We start from the raw sequence: 19,821 nt of genomic DNA on the forward strand, positions 1-19,821 counted from the left end.
ACTATATAAGAAACTGACTATGGAGAATAGGTAAAGAATGCATTGAGAAGTTATACAAAAAAAAAGTACAGAAAACAGGTTTAGGTAGGATTTTCTTGGAAATAAATGTTGAGGTGAGAAATGTGTGAACATATAAATACAGAAAGCATGCTTAGATAGAATTTTTTTGGTGGAAACAAAGGATGAAATAAGAGGAAAGATATATGAAGTTTTGGGTTGGACTGCAGTGCCAAATGTTACACTGAAAACGAACCCTATCCTTTCCTATTGGTGTTATCCCACTATGTGTTTGTGTACCCTTGTGTAGTCGTTTTCTTCCTGTCTCTGTGTAGTTTCACAGAATTTTTTCCTCTTTTAATATTAAGCTACATTCACTATGATGAGGAATACTGTTATCCTCAAATATAATTGGCATTAATAATATGTTATTTACTTTGTAAAGATGTTAGACATTATTCATTCTGTTTAAATGCTCATGTGTGAAGTTGATGTTTCGCAAGTTATTCTGATCTTCTATGTATGTACTCATGTCATAATTCCTGTAACACTGACGTATATGTCTATTTCTATTCTTTTGTAAAGCCCGTACTACAAATGTTATCTATATTGTTATGTTTTTAATGATGTATTTTGTACCTTTATTGTATTCTTATGTTATAAAATTGTAATTGTCACCAGTTCATGATATTATTAACTTGTTAGTTACATTTCACTGCACACGTTTCTGTTGGTCATAGTATATGGACAATATGTGAGAAGTTGGGACTGTTAGTGTTTGCACGTGTGTTAATAATTCAGCAAGGGACTGGATAACAGCATTGCTGGTTCTAAGGACAATTCCAAAAACTTTGTGAGTGCACAAGTGGTGGTTATGGACTTGCTATATTATCCGCAAGACTCTTCAATGGTGATTGTGCACCTGCACAGTCACAACAGATGGCTGCTGGCTATCTCTGCAAGGACTACAGTGGGTCTACATCTTTGATGATCCATCAATACCATTATTTCTACAAGGACTGCAGTGGGTCTACATCTTTGATGATCCATCAATACCATTATTTCTACAAGGACTGCAGTGGGTCTGCACCTCTGGTGGCCCACCAATACCACAATCTCTACCAGGACTCCAGTGGGTCTGCTCTGTGATGACCTACGTACCAATATTCTTCAAAACTTCGAATGACTCTGCTGTGGGTTTGCTCCATTGTGGCCCATTACCTGTCAGCATGTCAAGAGTCAGCACTGTCTTTCCGTTGGAAGGACAACACTACTTCTTCAAGACTGTATGGAAATCCACTACTTCTATGTGCAATTTCTTTTACTAATGAGAAACTGTAATTACTATTATGATGAATGATCAGGACTATCTTTATGGACTGTGAGAAAATTTTAGCTTTTGACCAACATTGTATCAATAAGTGTGTGCATTTTATATCTTTGTTACTGTAATTGTGAAAAATTTTTGTCAAATCTGTATTGGCCAGTGCCCAACACCATTTGTAAAAATTTTTTGTGGGGAGCATGGGGGCTATGTAAGTAGGCTGTTTATGTTTTCTCTATGTAAGTAGGCTGTTTATGTTTTCTTTATGTAAGTAGGCTGTTTAGGTTCTTATATTGGTAACGCCGCCGCCACGTAGCGCTCTCTGTATGAAAATGAAATCACTGGCTGTGCTGTGTGCAGTCTGTGGCTAGTTTGCATTGTTGTCTGCCATTGTAGAGGGGCAGCTGGATGTTAACAGCGCGTAGCGTTGCGCAGTTGGAGGTGAGCCGCCAGCAGTGGTGGATGTGGGGAGAGAGATGGCGGAGGTTTGCAATTTGCCATGAACTGATATATATATTATGACTTGTGATGATATTAAGGTAAATACATTGTTTGTTCTCTATTAATATCTTTCATTTGCTAACTATCCCTATCAGTAGTTAGTGCCTTCAGTAGTTTGAATCTTCTATTTAGCTGGCAGTAGTGGCGCTCGCTGTATTGCAGTAACTTGAGTAGCGAAGATTTTTGTGAGGTAAGTGATTTGTGAAAGGTATAGTTTAATGTTAGTCAGGGCCATTCTTTTGTAGGGAATTTTGAAAGTCAGATTGCGTTGCGCTAACAAAATATTGTGTGTCAGTTTAAGCACAGTCATGTATAAATTGTTCAAAGGGGAAGTTTCAACTGGTATACTAAATTCATACTAACTCTTTGTGACATCTTCGCGTAAAGAATAGCTGAGGGCTACTTTGATGATTACACCACATGCTTCACGTGGTCAACTTGGTTTACACAAAGAGTGTAACTCCACAATAATTTTGATAATTAAAATAAATTAGATCGAAAAGCAATTTACAAAAGAAAAACCTCGAACTGGTTACTATCGTCTTACTATTAACCTGATGGGTCAAACAATTATATAAGCACGTGATAGTGGTCTCACAAAGTACACCCCACGTGGGTTGAACATAAAGAAAAGTTGCTATATTGAAAAATACTGTCAAGACGAGACGTTATAATCTCACGCACATTTGCATTTAAGATTGATGAACTTAGAGTTACTGATCAACACGTGGTTCCACTTTACTCACAAAGTAGTGACAAAGCAACTACCGGAATATATTCTGAACTTCGCACGAGAATTACACTGCGCTGCAATTTAAGATAACATTAGATATTTTAGAGCTAAACCTGAAATAAAGGTGATTAAATTTTCAGTTAGGGTGAACTTAAGAAATCCATTGTCCTACGGACTTAGCAGACACGCGCTTAGCCGTAGATCTTACCACTTCAGACGCTCGCCACGGACAGACTGACTGGTCCCTTCCACTGGTCCCTTCCTGAGGGATGGCTCACAAATACAAACGGAAGTGGCCAGAGGGGCAGCTTCCTATACCAACATGACAACGGACGGACAGGACCATACTAAGGATAGAAACCTCTTTGCTTTTAGAAAGCGTAGCTACCTGTTCCGACGTTGGTCCTACTGTTCTCTAGCAGACAGGCTTGTCTGCTACCCTCAAGCATGCAACTAGAAATGCATTTGCTCATTCAGCCTCTCACACAGAAGGGAAGGGGGATGACAGTATCTTATTATATACAGTATATAAAAGAAAGCGGTTGTAGGTTCCCTATGAGACTGTGTGACATGAATTACATATAAACTGTGTTTTAAAGTGTAGTAGTGTGACAGATCGTTCTTGTTTATGTGTAAAAGTAACACGTTCCACTACTCAGTCTCCTCCCAGATAGTCAGAAACGCCACAGTAAATTTAGAAGAGGAATTTATGCCGTAAATGACAACAGATTTAAGAAATTAACATGAAAGGAATCCAACAGAGACCTTTCATAACCCCAACGCTCCGGGAAAAGACTGTGCAGGGAATTTTCTGGCCATGCTAGGACATTCCCAAGCAGGCTTCTCACGCCCTACTTAAACCAAAAGTGTAAAGAAAAGGCAAAAGGTCGCCAGCTACTTGCTAAAACACAATAATTTCAACAAATCTTTAAAATCTACTAATTTCAAACAAAAAAAAGAACACAATCTCTGACACCTATTTAAAAGATAGTGTAGACCTAATTCGGTCAGCAAGTAAAAACAATGGTTCCTGTGTCATTAATATGAAAACAATTTCTGGTTGTTACCCTTATGGAGTTCACCAGTATTTGCTCATTGCAAGAGCCAACTGATCACTGGATAATTTATGACTGTTTATTAACAAGCAAAATTTATGAAAATAGCAAAGGTGCCACAGCAATTAAAAAAGAAGATGAAATAACATTGGTATTATAAAGCAGAACATTACAATGCACAATCCCCAAAAGCAAAAAAATGATAAGAGAAAAAACATGTTTTACAAAGTGGTTATCGCAAAAAAATTCTATATCTTATAAAACTAATAATTTGTAGAATCAAAGTAACTTTGTGGCACTAATTTAATCACTCTACTATATTTCAGTTAGTTAGCAAACAATGAGCACTGTGTCATTATACTGAAACTACAATAATTATGTGATTGTTACCCTTAAGGGATTCCTCACAATAAATATGCCCCATGCAAAGGCTAATCGATCACAGTCCAATGAGAATGAATAGCTGTCTGACTGATAAACGAAGCAATGCCACTTGAATGAATTTACGAAACAAAATGTCACAAATCTAATACGTCACACAAGAACAAACATTGATCAATAAAACAGTACAATAGTCAACATCTAAAAAAAAGAAAACACCAATAAATAAAACACCTGCAAAATACAAGAGTCAAAGTCTAAAGAGAAACAATAAATAGAACGCCTGCAAAATACAGGAGTCAGTCTAATAAACAGCGATAAATCGAACCGCTGTAAAACAATAAATAGACCACCTGCAAAATACAAGAGTCAGACTAATAAACACCAATAAATCGAACCGCTGGAAAACACATGAGTCAAAGTTTCTCTGACAGAAACACACGTATATGCATTGAACTAAGAACCGTATAATCACTGTTCACTGACACACTCAGTAGTTCCACTGTTCCGAGGCACAATATAAGGGGAAGGGGGGGGGTTTCGTCGCCGCAGCTGTCAGTAGGGATTTTTGTCCATCTGTTGCGTGCAATCCCGCCGTCTCTGCCCTCTCATGAAGTTTCTCTTGGTGGCCCGTGTCACGTACATCTCGATTTGGTTCCATGTTTGTGTTGTCAAATTCGTGCGGTATCCTCGTTTGACACGCCAGGTTGATATTCCTGGGCAAGGATGACACTTAATGGCTCTTCTTTGTGCCACCCTTAGTGACCTGAGAACATCGAACCATGATTTACTGTCGCTTGACAGTGGGCATCCGTCAGGAAATGTTGATAGACGTCGTTGAAGTCTGCCAATTTCTCTGGACAGTACGTATCAAAAAGGCCCCACGCCGTTTCTCCTCTGTCTTCTGTCGTTTCACCGCGGCCGTCTCGTCACGGTCGCGTGCGTGTGGTGCGTTGTCAGCAGATGGATTTCCGCGCAGTGGACCGCTCGCCCATCTCAGGTCATCGCCTCCAGGAAGAGTCGCACGGGCTGGCCGCCCATTAGCTCCAGGTGCAAGGGAAAGTGTTTGCCGCGTACCCTTCTTTTGTTGTCTGCCGCGCTCCCGAAGTGGCCCGGTTGACAGCGTGTCCTGCTAGGAAACCCGCTAGTTTACAACTAGCCCTCCTCCTCGCTGCTCCAGCTGTCTCGTAAGAGTTAAGCCGGTTCGCTTTCACGTTCTCAACTGCATTCTCAGAAATTGTTCATCATACTTATGTCATTACCAAATGTCATACATAATACCGCTTAGTATTGTCTTTCACAATTTTTTGAGAACAAAAGTGAGACTTAAATTTTTTTTAATTAAAAAGTTAGATGAATCGACAATATAAAAATAAAAGTTAAATGACTTGACAATATAAAAAATAAAAGTGAAATGAATTGACAGTATAAAAATAAAAATTAAATGAACTGACAATATAATACCTAAATCCACATCACTAATGTGGTTCACTTGCGTTTTAATAAATCAAATGCTACTTATTAATTCACTAAAATGAATAGGATTATGCCTTGTGGAAGTATAGGTCAGGACAGCATAAGGTTCACATATTATTTACACACACACACACACACACACACACATGCACACCTGTTGTCTATACTACAAACTAACTACCCATAAACATGTATTACTCAAAAATTCTACTTCACTCCACTACTAGTTAATCCAACAAGCTACTTCAATGCTACTTCAACAAAGTGTTTACACCACTACAACATTGTTCTAATTCGTCCTCTTCTTGACGCTTGCGGCATATGTCTTGTCACATGATAAATATGGAGAACTTTCCTTAAACATACACAGTAAAAGGAACAATGGTTATTTACACGCCAAAACATTTATACCAGTTGACACACCTGATAAGAGACTCGCAATTATACATTTATCATACTCATACATTCACACATGAAACAGTAAGAAAATTTCATCTAAAATCACGTTATCACAAGAATTCATCACGCAGATGACTCTGAGAACGGTAAAAATATCTGCACTATACGGGTTATACTACATTTTCTTACCCATTTTGCTGCGATTTCGTTCCTTCTTTAAGTTACCTTTCGCTTCCAAATCAGTTATTTCGCCTGTGGTGGTTATTCTGGATTCATTTCTCATGAATGGCAAAATTGTGGTCACCTCTATTCTGTAAAACAGTTTCATCTTAACACTCACAACAGACACAAAAGATCCGAATCCTCCTGTAGTTTAAATGACAAATGTTTTGCTTCATCCTTATTACCTTAAACCAAGCTTTCCTTCGGTCCCATAATCAAAATTATTTACTCTTCCTCTACATTCTAGAGGGAAATTTCCTCAGTACAAATCATATAGGCTACAGTGCATCCCGCACCAGCGAAAACAGTAAGCTGTAATGCTCACAGCATCAGCAAAACACATAAACGTCGCTTTTCTGGGACAAGTATTAACGCGGAATAAGTTTTCCAGGCTTTGGCTCAACATCAATCAAGACTACAGAAAGGATCCATATTTCTGTACCATTCTCCATTTGCTGAAAAACTGCTCGTATTTGACTACCACAATAATATTTCAGGGCCACGTAAATTACACAAACCACAATTCTTCTTTCACCTTGAAGGGAATCAATATACTTACGAAATCCACAGACAGCACTTTACGTACTCAGCTATAAAGAACAAAAAAGACATATATCATCAATATTAACATATCATCGCATATTGGGAAGCCAATGGTTAAACAATCGTATTATCGCATCTTGTTTTCAAGATTCCAAACTTACTCATTCCTTTCTCAGAGTTCTCCTATCTTAAAATATTCATACAGCACGCATACTATAGTAAGAGATCCTCATTTATACTGACAGATATAGAATAGTGATAGATAGATAGTAGCACTGAAAGCAGAAAATCAGAAACAAGGCTACTAACAGCTGGGGACCTGGGTTTGCCAGACCCATAATACCCACAGATCGGATATTCCCCTGAGTTTTGCATTAATTTAACACAGATTTTGCTTCTCTCGGGAGCGACTCTTTTCAATTTACACAAAAAAAACATAAACAGCATTTCACTCGTTCACAAAGAAACCTTTTATCTTCACATTTGAACCAACCTAAATCCTAATTGCACAAGGAAAGAAAAAAAATTAAAAACATCATTTCAGTCAATCACATAGAAACATCTTTATCGTTATTTTTACCAACATATTATTCAAAATGGATTTATCACAAATGTAAACTAATCAATTGTTTCTCTTCACCGTCCTCTCTACTCCTCACTGCCCTTTCTACTCACTGTATGGTTTTACGTGTGACACATGGTGTAGCCCTTTTGATTTCTTCGATCGAAGAGTTTCCACTTCCATAGCGTTTTCATGGGGAATCTTCCTTATCCGATACGGCCCGTTAAAGAGATTAAAAAATTTCTTGCAGACACCTGACCGTTTGTTAGACAGCTTGTGTGATCTGATAAGAACTTTTTGTCCTACATGAAACACTGTTTTTCTCACGTTTTTCTTATACGCCTTGACTCTGGCTTCTGCTGCACGCTTGATGTTGCGTAAAGCTAAGTCAACAATTCCGTTCCGGCGTAGTCTCGGCTCTAGTGGCCAAGGCACCACCTCTTTGATTTTGCTTGGGGGCTCCTTGTTTTTTAGCACAGTGATTGGCGGAAGCTTTGTTGACGTATTAGGCAACTCATTAATTATGTTCTGAAATCCTTTTAGGTGTATGTCCCACGATCGGTGATCACGACTGCAGTATAACCTACATAATTTTCCTAATTCACGCATAATACGCTCACTGGGGTTCGAGCTGGGGTGATATATAGGTTTAATTCTTCTCCTTCGAAGCATCCGCTGCCAGTATTGCGATCTAAATTGTGGTCCATTATCCGAGATAACCCTTTTCACGCTCCCAACTTCAAGCAGAAACTGCTTTGCAAATGCAGTTGCCACTGTCCATCCTGTGGCTCGCTTCAACGGAGTCAGACACACAAACTTGGAGGTTAGCTTCACCGCTACGAAAACATATGCAAAACCTGCTTTAGATCGTATTAGTGGCCCAAATAGATCCACGGCCGCGAGGTCACAAAGTTTGCTTGGTATTATCGGGTGCAATGATGCAGCATACATCACTGTGGCCGCCTTTGCTCGCTGACAAGGTCCGCACACTCTTAAGTACACAACGAATACGCCGTAGCATGTTATTAAAATAGCATGTCTCTTTCAGTTTTTCACAACATTTCTGTGCTCCGAAGTGACCATAACTCAAATATATGTACCATATAATTTTGTTTACGAGTTCCTCCGGAATCACCAACACCCATCTGGAGTCGTCCGGGGCTCGTTTCTTGAATAGTATTCTATTGCGCACTAAGTAGTACTGACGTATTCCAACATTATCCTTGTCCTCCCACTTCTTCTTTATATCTTTCAATACTGCGTCCTTATCCTGTTCGTACGCTATACTCCCTAAAGAGGTGGTAACAAAATTCTCGAACGCTACATTCTGTAAGTATAGGATGCTAAAATTATTTTTAATGAGTTCCCCTTCTTCTGTGTGAACCAAACCTATAGGAATGCGCGATAAAGCGTCAGCAATTACATATTTCTGTCCAGGAATGTATTCTACAGTGAGGTTATATTCCTGTAGGTATAGTGCCCAGCGTCCTAGTGATTTTTGTGCTCATAAGAAATTGGAGTGCACGATGGTCAGTGTACACCCTGGTGGTCCTCCCAAATAAGAAATACCTAAATTTTGAGAATGCCCAAACTATCGCGAGTGCTTCGAGTTCCGTCACGGAATAATTTTTTCACATCGAGAGAGCACCCTGCTCCCAAACGAGATTGTTTTCCAAGTTGTAATATCATCATTTCCTTCCGTTTGAAACAGTACCGCACCTAATCCTGACAAGGAACTGTCCGTCATTAAACAGAATTCTTGTGTCAGGTCGGGATGCACGAGGATGGGAGCCTCTACCAACGCCTTTTTCAATTTATAAAATTCATCCTGTGCCTCTTGATCCCAGACCCACAAAGCGTTCTTCCCTGTTAGTCCACATAGACGGGGTGTACCAAGTACACTAAAATTTATAAATCGCTTATAAAAATTACACAGGCCTAAGAATGCTCGCAACTGTTTTTTATTTGTCGGCATTGCACACTTCGCTATCGCCGCAATTTTCTCCGGGTCAGGTTGTATTCCATTTGCTGAGACAATATGGCCTAAGAATTTTATGTTCTCTCGTCCGAACTGTGACTTATCTAAGTTGACTGTTACACCTGCCTTCTCAAAAACATCCAGTAGTCTGTTCAGAACGTCATTATGGTCCTCCCACGACTTTTCCGCAATTAATATGTCATCCACGTAAATTGTCACTCGCTGTTTCAAATCATCAGGTAAAATGCTATTTAATCCCCTTATAAAAGCAGCTGATGAGACGTTTAGTCCGAACGGGAGACGCCGGAATTGGAAACAATTTCCGTAACACAGGAACGCTGTATATAATCTGCAAGATGGGTGTAGCACGATTTGCCAAAAACTCGAACGGAGGTCGACAAATGATAGTACCTTTACCCCGTGGAAACGTTGTAAGAGTTCCTCAAGGCTCCCAGGCCTGTCCGTTTCCGACATAATAATTGTGTTTATCTGTCTCGAGTCTAGCACCAAACGAACTGAGTTGTCGCGTTTTGGCACGACAAGCAAGGGTGAGTTGTACGAGCTTACTGCCCGCTCAATTATTCCTTGTTCTAACATCTTGTTTATTTCCTTCTCCACCTGGGCTTTATACGCCACGGGAATAGGGTATGGTCTAACAGAAAACTTCTGATGGTCACGTACTCTGAATTGGTAAGTAAAACCCTTAATCACCCCCGGAGTCTCAGAAAATACCCGTTCATGATTCCTAAGTAGGCAATACAATTTCTCCTTTTCCCTGTCCGTGGTTCTGACACCCGCGATGCTCTTTCTCAGTGCATCAGCAAAAGCAACATCTTTCCCCTGCTCACCAGACATAGAGCACGACTCACTTACATAGTTCACGAGTAGCTCCAGTCTGGGTTGCGACTCGGTTTGAGCTTGAAATTTTAGGCAACTAATTTCTGACTCGGCACGTAATATGCATTCATCAAATACTAAATTAATTGGCTGATCCCCAACTTGAACTGTCATTACTCCTCCACCCAAGTCAATTACTGCATGGTGGGTATTCATGAAGTCATTTCCTAAAATCATTGCCACATTCAGCATTGGGAGCACAAAGAAGTTGTACTCAAACTCTCTTCCCTGGCAGGTAAAATTAAGCCGACTCTGCCTTCGGATTTCTATGCTCTTACCGTAGATTGCGCCCTGCACCTTTATTCCTCGCATTTGAAAAACGGGCCAAGTCCCAGTCCCTTCGCAATTTTGAAATGCTGCCTCGCTCACTATCGAGAAAGGGCTTCCAGTGTCAATGACACACTTAAAACATATTTCGTTTACTGCAACTGTCACGACTGGATTTATTCCTGAAATTTTAGCACTCGTAGTTTCTTGCAACAAATCCTCTCTAATATCTTCCCTCTCTATATACTGTATGCACTCCTTTGCCATGTCGTTCATTTGTTCCGATTGGGCGCCTTCTGCGCTAATCGTTTGTCATTGCCGGTTTTGTTCATTTCCATTTGCTGGATTATTTCTAGGGTTAGCTGGCCGAATTTCAACATCATGAGGTGCTCCGCCTATAGTCCTATTCCCATCGTGTTCACCGTAGTATCGATTCTGGTTGCCGTAACTGTTCCGTTCACGATTCTGTCCACGTCCTCGATCATTTCCGTTGTTCCACCTGTGTTTCTATACGGCCGGTCCCGATTATTGTTCCGTTCGCGTCGCGACGACCAGTCACGCCGTTGATTAGTACTACGGCCACGACTGCGATCGCGCTGCTGTGCCCCGTAATAACTTTGTGCCTGATTAGGCGGGCATTCTGCTGTATTACATTCCAACTCTTGGAGAAGCGTCTTAAACGTTTCCACGTCCTCTTTGCATCGTCCCGCAAGAATGACGTGGCGCAAGTGCATCGGCAATTTGGTGATGCATATCCTAATTAGTTCCGCAGGCCCGTATAGGTCGTATAGAGATTGATTTGCCTGCAGCATGTGGTCGAATAGGCGTGCTGGGCTGCCGAAACCAGACTGGTTCAAATTTGGCAGCATAATTATGCCATGCTTGACCCTATCTTGTGCCGCTTCCGACCAATAGGCGGAGAGAAAGGCTTGTCGAAACTCCCGAGTGGAGTTGCAGTGACGCGCTGCCGACCTCATGCGAATCGCCGGTTCGCCTTCCAAATAGCCACACATATATTCTATCTTATGTGAACTTGCCCAGTCGGGGGGAAGACAAAACTCAAATTGCTCGAGCCATGCTAGTGGATGTATTCCTTTTTGCGAATTTCGAAATATCTCAAACTTTCTCACCGTAAGGAAATGTTTGAAATCAAATCCCTGCATTTCCTCCTGGCGAGGCCCTTGAATGTTTCTATTTTTCTCATGTCTGCCCCTCAAATTACATTCTTCCCTGTCGTCAAAATCTCCCTCGTGGCTGGAGTCCCTCTCTGCACTGTTCGTATGGCTATTTTTAGTGCTATTGGCGAGTTCGGAATCACACGCCATGCGGTTTTCCAGATGCGCCACGCGTTCTTGTAATTCGCCTGTTACAGCTTTGTGCTGCCTGTTCACTTCGAACTGTCCCTTCTGAAATCTAAGAAGCGAACGCACTTCTTCGGTCTCTGCGGCCGCTACCGGTGTAGTATTGTTCTCGCTTTCCGTCACCTTCATCGTGCCTACAATGTCCGCTAATGCTGCAATCTTATCATGTATTTGTCTCTTGTCCTCCGCCCCAGTCTGCTTCAATTGTTCTACTTGCTGTTCCAGCACGTGAATCGCTAGACTGTTGTCCGCTATTGTGTTGCTAACGGACGTGGGACAATGCGTTTCCGCCTCTTGGACCCTCGAGAGTACCTGCTGGTGTTCTCTTTGGCATTCTTCTCTCAGCACTTGGAAATTCCTAAGTAGCTGTTCTTCGCTCTCTTTCGATTCCGCACGACTCCGCTTGCCCTGTTCTAAGGCTTGCAGACGATCATCGATTTGTTCAAATGTATGGCCTAATTCTTTCATAATATCACTTTTTATTTCACTTGCCAGATTGTTTATTCTTTGTGAGATATCATCGGACACTCTCTGCATCGACTTGTCAACTTTATTTGTCTGCTGGATTAGTTTTTCGTGTATTTGTTCGCCTAGCTCTCGGATCGATTTTTCTGATTTCTGCGTCATTTGTTCGCCTAGCTCTCGGATCGATTTTTCTGATTTCTGCGTCATTTGTTCGCCTAGCTCGCGGATCTATTTTTCGGATGATTCTTTTTGTTCTCGGAACGATTTTTCTGATTTCTGCGTCATTTGTTCACCTAGCACGCGGATCAATTTTTCGGATGATTCTTTTTGTTCTCGGAACGATTTTTCTGATTTCTGCGTCATTTGTTCGCCTAGCTCTTGGATCGATTTTTCAGATTTCTCTACGTTTTCTTTATTTTGTTGCAATAAGGCTTTCATGAGTTCTGCCAAATCAATTTGGTTAGTTGGAGGCAAATTAATTTCTGCCTCTGATGTGAGCCCGTTCGTCCTGTTTTGCATTTCCTCTGAAGTATTCCCCAATGCATTTTCGGAGCCGTCTGACGCGTTAATATTCGAAATCAAATTACCCCCTTGGTCCATGTTGCTTAAGTTGTTGGACCGCCTACTTTTAGCTTGGTTACGTGTCTGCATTAGTTCAATTTATACCCGGCACGCAACACACTAATCAGAACAAACGCATCCCCCAAAAATTACGACAGTCACACGAAAGGTATGCAACCTCGTACGCACTTTTTCACATGCAAAACAAATTTATATCTTTGATCGAAGTAAATGCAATTTACAAGCGAGAAAAAAAAACACACACACATATAAAACACACAAATATAGAAAACAAAACAACAAGACAAACAACACAACGCCGCTCAACAACGCCGTGAATCATTTGAAAGTCTGCTCAGAAACTACGCAGAAGTTGTTTGAGCGCTGTAGGGAAAAAAAATTAAGATTATACAACGCTCGCAATCCAACGTTTCAGAGATTCCAGAGTCTAGCGCAATCACAGAACAGGGTCGCCATGTGTAATGTTGTTACTTTATTTTTCTATGAAAGCGGTACTGCTAGACAATAAAAGCGGGTTAAAAGCTGTGAGCTGTCTGGGGAAGTTAATCTTGCATTACTGAGCAACTGTTTCACCAGGTATCCAGTTTAGCTTACCAAATTCCCAACCAGACTAACATCAATTATAATCTTTTAATAGGCATACGATAACCGGTGATATATATATATATATATATATATATATATATATATATATATATATATATATATATATAAAGAGAATTTACATAAAAAGGAATAAATCAGTTTGTATTTGGAAATTTATTTTAACATTGATCATTGAAATTTCAGCCTATTAAATTTGATTCATAAATAAACTGGTGCCTTATTTAGGATTGTGAAAATGTGAGATTGTAATCTTACGAAACACATCAAATATGGAGCCAAGATTGGGAGACTGCATACAACACTGCATTCATAAAACAACACACAAAGAACGTTGAAACATATGCAAGAGAAAATTAACCACTACCAACTGATTCAATTTTCACCCAAAGAAGTTGCATTCGTAGCACAATCCTGTCCTTCGTGTAATTACCACACACTGGTATACTAAATTCATACTAACTCTTTGTGAAATCTTCGCGTAAAGAATAGCTCAGGGCTACTTTGATGATTACACCACATGCTTCACGTGGACAACTTGGTTTACACAAAGAGTGTAACTCCACAATAATTTTGATAATTAAAATAAATTAGATCGAAAAGCAATTTACAAAAGAAAAACCTCGAGCTGGTTACTATCGTCTTACTATTAACCTGATGGGTCAAACAATTATATAAGCACGTGATAGTGGTCTCACAAAGTACACCCCACGTGGGTTGAACATAAAGAAAAGTTGCTATATTGAAAAATACTGTCAAGACGAGACGTTATAATCTCACGCACATTTGCATTTAAGATTGATGAACTTAGTTAGAGTTACTGATCAACACGTGGTTCCACTTTACTCACAAAGTAGTGACAAAGCAACTACCGGAATATATTCTGAACTTCGCACGAGAATTACACTGCGCTGCAATTTAAGATAACATTAGATATTTTAGAGCTAAACCTGAAATAAAGGTGATTAAATTTTCAGTTAGGGTGAACTTAAGAAATCCATTGTCCTACGGACTTAGCAGACACGCGCTTAGCCGTAGATCTTACCACTTCAGACGCTCGCCACGGACAGATTGACTGGTCCCTTCCTGAGGGGTGGCTCACAAATCCAAACGGAAGTGGCCATAGGGGCAGCTTCCTATACCAACATGACAACGGACGGACAGGACCATACTAAGGATAGAAACCTCTTTGCTTTTAGAAAGCGTAGCTACCTGTTCCGACGTTGGTCCTACTGTTCTCTAGCAGACAGGCTTGTCTGCTACCCTCAAGCATGCAACTAGAAATACATTTGCTCATTCATCCTCTCACACAGAAGGGAAGGGGGATGACAGTATCTTATCATATACAGTATATAAAAGAAAGCGGATGTAGGTTCCCTATGAGACTGTGTGACATGAATTACATATAAACTGTGTTTTAAAGTGTAGTAGTGTGACAGATCGTTCTTGTTTATGTGTAAAAGTAACACGTTCCACTACTCAGTCTCCTCCCAGATAGTCATAAACGCCACAGTAAATTTAGAAGAGGAATTTATGCCGTAAATGACGACAGATTTAAGAAATTCAACACGAAAGAAATCCAACAGAGACCTTTCAACATGTGTACACACAAAATGTAGTGCAATCATTTCAAATGTTATTGCACCGTATGCAGCTCAGCAGGTTTTAAATGAACTGAAAAGTGCTCGATTCATTTCTGTAATGATTGATACATCGAATCATCTGGATTTAAAGTTGGTTCCTCTCCTTATCACGTATTTTCACTCTGGAAAATGGTATCACGGTGAAAGTGGTCTAATTGGTTGATTTAGCTGGAGAAACTTCAGAATTATGTGCTGGAAGTTTTAAACAAATATGATCTTGAGGGAAAGGTGATTGCAGTTTCTGTAGACAACACTAACACCAGTTTTGGTGGTAAGCAGAGGAAAGGAAAAAACTATTTGTTCAATAAACTGCAACAGAACACAGTGAATAATATAGTAGGTGTTGGCTGTCCAGGACATGTGGTGCACATTTCCTTACAAACTGGCTCAGATTGCCCACCCATCGACTGCCAATTAATTGTAAACAAAATCTACCAGGATTTTCACATATACGGGGTGTTACAAACAGGTACGGCCAAACTTTCAGGAAACATTCCTCACGCACAAATAAAGAAAAGATGTTATGTGGACATGTGTCCGGAAACGCTTAATTTCCATGTTAGAGCTCATTTTAGTTTCGTCAGTATGTACTGTACTTCCTCGATTCACCGCCAGTTGGCTCAATTGAAGGAAGGTAATGTTGACTTCGGTGCTTGTGTTGACATGCGACTCATTGCTCTACAGTACTAGCAACAAGCACATCAGTACGTAGCTTCAACAGGTTAGTGTTCATCACGAACGTGGTTTAACAGTCAGTGCAATGTTTACAAATGTGGAGTTGGCAGATGCCCATTTGATGTGTGGATTAGCACGGCGCAATAGCCGTGGCGCGGTACGTTTGTATCGAGACAGATTTCCAGAACGAAGGTGTCCCGACAGGAAGACGTTCAAACCAATTGATCGGCGTCTTAGGGAGCACGGAACATTCCAGGCTATGACTCGCGACTGGGGAAGACCTAGAACGACGAGGACACCTGCAATGGGCGAGGCAATTCTTCGTGCAGTTGACGATAACCCTAATGTCAGCGTCAGAGAAGTTGCTGCTGTAAAAGGTAACGTTGACCACCTCACTGTATGGAGAGTGCTACGGGAGAACCAGTTGTTTCTGTACCATGTACAGCGAGTGCAGGCACTATCAGCAGTTGATTGGCCTCCAAGGGTACACTTCTGTGAAAGGTTCATCCAACAATGTGTCAATCCTCATTCCAGTGCAAATGTTCTCTTTACGGGTGAGGCTTCATCCCAACGTGATCAAATTGTAAATTTTCACAATCAACATGTGTGGGCTGACGAGAATCCGCACGCAATTGTGCAATCACGTCATCAACACAGATTTTCTGTGAACGTTTGGGCTGGCATTGTTGGTGATGTCTTGATTGGGCCCCATGTTCTTCCACCTTCGCTCAATGGAGCACGTTATCATGATTTCATACGGGATACTCTACCTGTGCTGCTAGAACATGTGCCTTTATAAGTACGACACAACATGTGGTTCATGCACGATGGAGCTCCTGCAGCCCGCATCTCGTGGTCGTGCGGTAGCGTTCTCGCTTCCCACGCCCGGGTTCCCGGGTTCGATTCCCGGCGGGGTCAGGGATTTTCTCTGCCTCGTGATGGCTGGGTGTTGTGTGATGTCCTTAGGTTAGTTAGGTTTAAGTAGTTCTAAGTTATAGGGGACTGATGACCATAGATGTTAAGTCCCATAGTGCTCAGAGCCATTTGAGCTCCTGCACATTACAGTCGAAGTGTTCGCACACTTCTCAACAACAGATTCGGTGACTGATGGATTGATAGAGGCGGACCAATTCCATGGCCTCCACGCTCTCCTGACCTCAACCCTCTTGACTTTCATTTATGGGGGCATATGAAAGCTCTTGTCTAGGCAACCCCGGTACCAAATGTAGAGACTCTTCGTGCTCGGATTGTGGACGGCTGTGATACAATACGCCATTCCCCAGGGCTGCATCAGCGCATTAGGGATTCCATGCGACGGAGGATGGATGCAAGTATCCTCGCTAACGGAGGACATTTTGAACATTTCCTGTAACAAAGTGTTTGAAGTCACGCTGGTACGTTCTGTTGCTGTGTGTTTCGATTCCATGATTAATGTGATTTGAAGGAAGTAATAAAATGAGCTGTAACATGGAAAGTAAGCGTTTCCGGACACATGTCCACATAACATATTTTCTTTCTTTGTGTGTGAGGAATGTTTCCTCAAAGTTTGGCCGTACATTTTTGTAACACCCTGTATACAGTAAGGGTTGAATCTCTGAAGTCATTCTGTAAGTTTACTGGAGATATTTCCTGCTTTGAAATCATATTTAATTTCTCTTGATAAGTGTCCTGTTAAACTTAAACAATTCTTTGATAACCCTGTGTCTATTGTTCTTCTACATTTTCTTGTTAGCCTGCTAAAACCTTTCTCCACAACAGTTGAATGTATTCAGAAACAAGAAATCTCAATAGTGGAAGGTTATCAAGAAATAAAGAATATTGGGCAAATTACAATGTAGAAAATCTGAAAGATTTCTCACATCCTTTGTACATAAGACTCTAAGAAAGCTGGAAGAAGAGGGTGAAATTACTGTAGAACAATTTCATATTTATGCTGACCACTTCTATGACTCTTGCATTGAGTATATTAAAGAATGGTGTTTACTATTTCTCACACCTGGGCTAATACTGAAAAGGAGCAGCTACAGTGGAAGTATATTCAGGACTGTTCTGTTTTTGTTAAAAGTATTGTACCAAATTTTCCTGTTGATGAAGACGAAGTGTTCGATGAATTTTCATGTGCACAGAACTTCATAAAAAGTCAAGAAGGAGGCAAAGAAAGTCTTAGTGCAACGTGGTGTAAAATATTTACTTATTTCAAAAGTAAAAACATTTACATGAAAAACATGATTCATTTGGTGGAGTTTTGTCTGGAAATTCCTGGGTCAAATGCTGCTATGGAACGTGTGTTTTCGGTAGCGAACTCTTTGTGGTCAGATGAAAAAAACAGAATGAAAGTTGAAACAGTGAAGGCCTTGCTCATTGTCAAAACACACTTTAATGGTGTATCGTGTACTGACTTTTATGATACAATTTCAAACGAAAATGCACTTCTTGATAAAGTACATAAAAGTGAAAAGTACGATGATAGTGAGGCAGAACAATTGTAAAACTGATTTGGGATCATCTGCGTGCACGTTGTAAAGGTAAACTTGTATGTGTATTAAGTTTAGTCAGTACAATATTTATGTCCCAGGTTTTTCTCTAATTTATTTTAAATGTCCCCTTTTTCAATGGAAATGAAATGGACACCCTACACAAGGCACTGACTGTCTTGTCTCACAGTAGGGTAAATGTATCAACAGTTATGGCGATTACTTCTGGAACAATAAACACCTTACTTACTTTTTTCCATCTGTCTGTTTTTCATTTGACAGCCCGTTGCAGAAACATTTTGCTCCGATGACGAGTAAATATTTTCGGAAAAATTGCGTTCGATAGTGAATTTGGAAGTTTTGAATTGTGTTTGAATTACACGGTTGTAAAATACTTCCGGTGTTTGGAGGAACAAATACAGATCTCATAGCCTTACTTTACTGTCGTGATGTCCGGGCAACTATTAACAATAAGCGGGACTATGCGCTTCTGTAGTAAAAATCGCTAATCCGCAGTGAGAACCTAATCTGCGGACACAGTGGCCACAATTCAAGCTTTTTCGATCACCTCATATTCGACTGCTGATGTTCTTCCGTTTTTAACTCTAAGCCATACCTTTCCTTAACACTAAGCCGTACCTTTCCTTGAAGTGTTCCAGCTATCCTGGATTGGCAGACGATTCAGTACCCATTTGTTTGCAATGTCAGCTCTTCCCAGCAGCAAAGTTTCCTCGTAGGTTTGGGAGCATCAGAATCTTGGCTTGTTTGGATGAAACAAGCAACGTCCTCTCTTAATCCCTATGTTTAACAGTTTTTCCTACGTTGGTTCTCCGGCGCCAACGCATTGCTCTTAAACACTGACGTCATTTTGTCTCTCTTTGTCGTTATCGTCAACCGATTTGGCAGCTCCACCCTCATTTTAAGCGATACTCACTAGCGAAATCGAAAATTTGACAATAGCGGTACTCTTGGACAAGCTGTAACACAGCAACGGCAGCAGGCATTATTTTCTATGTCCGGTCTAGCGAAAAAAGAGAACTTAGAAATCAGGATGACAATGTGACTGTAGAATATATATATATATATATATATATATATATATATATATATATATATTCGTCCGAGCAGAGAAACATATTGTTTTATGCGATTATCGTTTGGAATTAAAAGAAAAAGAAATTTATAAAGTTAAATAATATTTTATCCAGAGAGCAATATTATTTCGTGTTAATCAATGTTTCATGTTAACCATTTTCGCGTTAGACATCTTGCGCTGTATTTCTCTTTTGCAGAAGCTATTTCTTTCTGTTGCCAGTCTACACTCCTGGAAATTGAAATAAGAACACCGTGAATTCATTGTCCCAGGAAGGGGAAACTTTATTGACACATTCCTGGGGTCAGATACATCACATGATCACACTGACAGAACCACAGGCACATAGACACAGGCAACAGAGCATGCACAATGTCGGCACTAGTACAGTGTATATCCACCTTTCGCAGCAATGCAGGCTGCTATTCTCCCATGGAGACGATAGTAGAGATACTGGATGTAGTCCTGTGGAACGGCTTGCCATGCCATTTCCACCTGGCGCCTCAGTTGGACCAGCGTTCGTGCTGGACGTGCAGACCGCGTGAGACGACGCTTCATCCAGTCCCAAACATGCTCAATGGGGGACAGAT

This window comes from Schistocerca serialis, chromosome 7 (assembly GCF_023864345.2).
Source record: "Schistocerca serialis cubense isolate TAMUIC-IGC-003099 chromosome 7, iqSchSeri2.2, whole genome shotgun sequence".
NCBI lineage: Eukaryota > Metazoa > Arthropoda > Insecta > Orthoptera > Acrididae > Schistocerca > Schistocerca serialis.